The sequence below is a fragment of the Crinia signifera genome, chromosome 5 (genome assembly GCF_055691185.1).
Source record: "Crinia signifera chromosome 5, ASM5569118v1, whole genome shotgun sequence".
In the NCBI taxonomy this organism is placed as follows: domain Eukaryota; kingdom Metazoa; phylum Chordata; class Amphibia; order Anura; family Myobatrachidae; genus Crinia; species Crinia signifera.
In genome coordinates, this window is record NC_139221.1 from 93,894,083 (window position 1) to 93,899,517 (window position 5,435).

General features: G+C 45.8%; 1 long non-coding RNA gene across 1 annotated transcript; it reads left to right on the plus strand.

Moving 5' to 3' along the window:
- The first annotated feature begins 1,059 nt into the window (after positions 1-1,059).
- On the plus strand, positions 1,060-2,576 carry LOC146005719 (uncharacterized). Its single transcript, XR_014444051.1, has 2 exons — positions 1,060-1,432; positions 2,467-2,576. It is a non-coding gene; the product is annotated as an uncharacterized LOC146005719 (long non-coding RNA).
- The last annotated feature ends 2,859 nt before the right edge of the window (positions 2,577-5,435 follow it).

A 5,435-nucleotide genomic window follows, 5' to 3' on the forward strand; every position in this document is an offset into this window, starting at 1 on the left:
GCAGATTCCAACACCAATGACCAAATACAACTGAGGTCAGACATGCAATGTATATTTGAATGTACTTCTGTACTGTGCACTTGTTTGCTATGTAGTACAACTGACACTACTCATTCCATATGTCAATCCAGTCCACCACTTAGCCACAAGTAATCAGTGCTAGCATCCAAATCACATGTGAAAGCACTCCACATTCAGGTTAGATGCTAGCTACTTTTCATTCCACCTCTGTAGTAGGGGCCAGTAGAAGGTAAGTGTACACATGGCAGCATGTGGAGTTAGGTGTAAGTGTCTAGAGATGCACACTATTTCACCAGTTGCTTAGACCCATGTTTGGTGAATGTTATAGATTAGATATAATGTGTTTCCATCTTATTTTACACTGTTTAGGATGGGTGTGCGATGCAATGGGTTAGCCGTCTGTTCGGGCGCATACACGCTGTTAGTGTACAAATGAACAATAAAGTTAATACCAAATATCACTCTGATCAACCAATGACAGCACATGATTGTTTGATTTGTGCCATTGCTAAGATGGTGGCTTATGGCAGAGCAGCACCCTTTTCTGCAGCCGAGCTGAGGACACTGGTCTCCGTTATGGAGACCAGGCTGGGTCGTGCGGGCCCATTCATAACGAATAGGCAGAAACACTCTGCCTATGCGGTGGCCCGCCGGCGGATATACGCCCGCACCCATGTGCGGCGGACCATCGCTCAGCTTGAGCGGCGGTGGTCCGACCTCCGGCGCAGGGAGCCAGAGAGGCTTCAAACCATAAGGGCCAGCATTGCTAGATGTGAGTATTTCAATAGTAAATGTGGATTTGTACATGATTGCTTACCTGACATTATTTAATCCACTAAGGTCAGCAGCCTGATCATGAGTTAAACATGGCATACAATATATGAGTGCTACTTCCTGATTGACACCCTGTAATGGTCATAAAATATGTTATTGGGGAGGATTAATGCTTGTGATGCTTACAATGGCCCAAATGTCACAGCATACCTGCCATGTTACAGGCTGTGTTTTGTAAAGGCTACTGAGGAGCTGTTTGCATGTACAAGTATCAGTACCTCTAACCTTTGCATTTATAGGTTGATAAGGCTTAATACAAATTACCACTAATTGGCACTTTTTTGATTTTTCCAAAACACAGCACGTGCACGAGCAAGGCAGGCCCGGGAGGAGGCAGAGGCGGGCCAGGCCCAGGAGGAGGCAGAGGCGCCCCAGGCCCAGGAGGAGGCGGAGCCAGCGATGGGCGAGGAGGAAGAGAATGAAGAGGGGGTGGCAGAGGAAAGTGATGGAGTGGAGGAGGCTGAGTGGCCAGTGGAGGCAGAGGTGGCAGCCGAGGAGGAGGTCGTGCCGGCCGAGGAGGCCCAGGAAGAGGGGGAGGATGAGGAGGCCTGTGAGGTGGAGCAGGCGGCCGAAAGTGGTATGTATACATAAAGATTTGTTATTCCTTTTGTCAACCACTATTTGATATGTAGCACTGTTGATTCAAATGTGTTTGAAAATACTATAAAGGCAAACAACAAATTGGGTAGCAACAGACACACTTTGGGGTTAGATAGGGTGCCCAAACCATCCCTTTCATCCTGGACACATATTAATGACACAGGTTGTGCGGATGGCTTTCAGGTCGAATTGAAGTGCCACTGAACCTGTGTAGTTAATCTGTATCCAGGAAGAAAGTGATGACTTGCTCATGTAAGGGTTACATGTCCCTGCTGGTTGCATACAATCTGTAGGCTCATATAGGTGAGTAGAGTTTACTGGTGAATGATCTTTGTAAACTAGATTCAGTATGGCATAAATGGAGTATGGCCAGGTGTGGCTTAGACTAGAGTAACAAGTGGTGAGTGCCCCTGGGCCCTCCTCTAGCTAACCACCCCCTGCGGTCTGCATGTATGTTTTGCACCATAATTGTGTGTAGATTTGGTCTTAGTAATGCTTTTGAGCATGGGAGTGGGTTAGTGCTGCAGCTTCCCCTAACTGGCATTCTGACAATGATTTCTGGAGCAGACCATCAGCAGCCAAGCCATGCTTGATTGCACAAATGTACTGAGCATTCCGGAGAGTTGTGTAACTCCCCTGCCAGGCTCCATCATATAACCGACACTGAACTTTGTTTGCAGAATTGTGATTGGTGCAGCGCGTGGCATGCTTCTCAGAGCTTAGTCATGGGTGGGTTTGGATTGAGAAGGAGCAGTATGACTGTGAGGTGTTCTACAGAGTAAAGGGTAGAGGGCCAAAATCAGGCTTTCCATGTAGTATGTATGCATGTATGTATAGGTGTATGTCTCATATATATAGGTAGATATGTGTGTATATATATATATAGTTATATATAGATATATATATATACACACACACCTCTCAGAATGCATGTTTAAAATGTAGGTTTGACTATGTTAAATGTATGCATGAATATCATTAGTCATTTTTCATTTTGAATTTCCTCCACAGATGAGCCTGCCCAAGCAGAGGAGGGTCGCCGTGGGGCCCTCCTTAGAGTCAGAGGCCTGATGAGGGAAATGTTGGTCCTAATGGACGAAATAATTGATGGGGAAATTTGATTTTTTTTTTTTTAACCGTTCTGTAATTAATAAATCGTTCTTTAAAGTTGAAAGTTGTCAGTGTTTTTTTCTAACATGCTAAAGTATATGTGTAACTTGTTTAAAATGTTTAAAATAAGCAAAATGTACATAGTGTATCTAGATGTATGTTAGGGTCACATGCTGTAAGGGTTAATGTGTGTCATGAATGTAGTAGGAATGTGGGTCAGTATAGATGAGCATTTAATTGATTGAAATTGCTAACAATCCCTTTTTCAGGAGGTTGCCTAATAGCCTAAGTGGGCCATGTGATCGCTGTGTGTACTCAGTACAAAAGTGTTGGATTGTGCGTAAATACTCCGCATCGGGGCATACGGACAGCTTCCCGTACGTTCTGACGCGGTAAGACCGTGCTTGTGCGGGAAGACCGTGCAAGAATCTGTACGTTTCCACCGCACACGCACGGTTTGTATGTCGTCCGTACACACGCCCTGTTCTTAAAGAGTGAGTCCGTCCGAATGCGGAGGACACGTGGGCGTTTCTACGGACGATGCACGCACGCCGCGGCACAGCGTGGCGTGCGGCCCGCACCGTAAGAATTCGGGAATATCCGCACCGATCAGAATAAGGGCCAAAGAGGCAGCGCATGGCAAAGGGGCATGCTTAAAAAAAAGGGTACATAATGCCTGTAGCAGTACCTCATACACATAATATGGGCAGTAGCAGCAGTGATGTAACTACACATTTTGCACTGCGTCAGAAAAGGAATTGGTGCTACCCCACATACATTCACAGTAAAACGAGGGATAGTGCGCGCCGTAGGTGCGCTGCAAAAATGCACATCTTAATACCTATTATACAGTACATAATGCAACAAACCGCAAAGCCTGTTACACATTATGCTACAGTGTAATGCCCATTACACATTATGCCACACACCATTTTGCCCATTACACACGGTAATGCCATTACATACAGTATTATGCCACACACCATAATATCTTTACACATTATGCCACACAATGTAATGCTTATTACATATTATACCACACACCATCCTCCCTATTACCAATGACCATGATGCCTATTACATATCATTCCATATACTGTAAGTTCCACTTACTGACATGCTCATTAGATGCTTGCTGCAAGGGTTACATGCTCATTGCAGGGGTACATGCTAATTGTCATGTGGGATTACATGCTACAGTAGTTGTCCAGGGGAGAGTTACATGCTCATTGTCAGGGGGGGGGGGGGGGAGATTACATTCCTTTTGTCAATGGGATTATATGCTCATTGCCAGAAGGGGGAGTTACACGTTCGTTCTCAGGGGGTTACATGCTCGATGTCAGGAGGGGGGTTACATGTTTGTTGCCCATCACATAAGCTAGAGGTGCAGGGGACCCCCCATTGCTTATCCCAGCTAATTGTTTTTTTTTAGGCACGGGGTCCAGCGGGGTATAGTCAAAGAGAGGTGCCACCCGGCAATGCTTACCCCGCTTACCGTCTCTGTGTAGTGACGTCACTAATACACGTAATGCCAGAAACAGTAATGTTGTGTATACACATTATACCGACAAATTACTGCTGTGTATATATAACCATAAAAACACTAGGCGTTCTCCTGTGTGTCAAAACCTGTGCAAGGTCGGCAGCTGACTTCACATGACGTCAGTGCCAGCCGCCTTTTTGCCTGTCTCAATCCAGGATAAAAGTAAGTATAGACTTACTTTTATCTACAAAAGGAGGAAAAATCATTCGATCTCAACGACCATCAAATGATTTTTAATCCGGGCAGCCACATGCAAGGGGATATGTTTGCTTAGACATTTCTTTGCATGCTAGCATGGAGATTCAGGTGGGGATGGAGTTTGGTCGTGTGGCGAGTGGCGTTTACCTGTTTGCTAGGCTGTGAACTTATGCAGCCTATTGAACAGGTCTGAATCAGGCCCATAATGTATATACAGTACACACTCTCACACTCAATCCTTCCACCTGCCTGGCAAAGTAGTCTGGCTCTGGCTGCACGGATCTCCTCTTCTCGTTCTCCCTCCCTCTTCTCTCCCTGCGCTGGAGGTACTTCACAATGCCTGTGCTGCTGCTGCCTGTCAGATAGTGTGACAGGCGCAGCAGCAGTGGCTGGGAACAATGAGACGGCAGCAGAGGATTGAGAGCAGAGGGGGCACCTCTCCTACCCAGTGCCTCCCTGCTCTGCATCATCTGCTGAGCGGGTAGCACCAGCCCTGGATGGACAATAGGGTGCAACTCAAAAACATTTTGTCACGACCACCATGTCTGCCACCCATGCCTCCCACACTGAGACGCCATGATGCTGTGAACTTCCTGGTTCTGAAACCTGTCGCCTCTCCTGGCAGTGGCCATCTTGTTGGTTTCTCCAACCAGGCTGCACTACCAATTACGGGGACATTGAGACATGCACAATGCGGCAAATAAATGTAGATTTGGGCATGTACAATGTGGCACATAGGGCCTGATTCAGACCTGATCACTTATCTGCAAATTTGCAGATGACTGTAAGTGGTTAGCCACCACCCAGACAGTATGATAACCCACCCATGTAAATCTGCAAGTAAATTGTGAACATCTTGCAATTCCATATCCGTATGCAATTCACTCACAATCAAATGATTTTCCCAGTCTGTGCTAATGTGGGTATGTCTGACCATTTCACAAGGGGCTGCGGCTGAGACAGGATAATCAATGTCAGTGCTGATGTCATATACACTCCCTTAAAATGCCTGGGCATACCTGCAATTTTTGACACATAGGGGGAAATTTACTAAGGGAAATTTGTAAAAAATAGGTGTATTTGTACCCAGAAATACACTTATTTTTTACATTTTCTATCCCGAAAATAT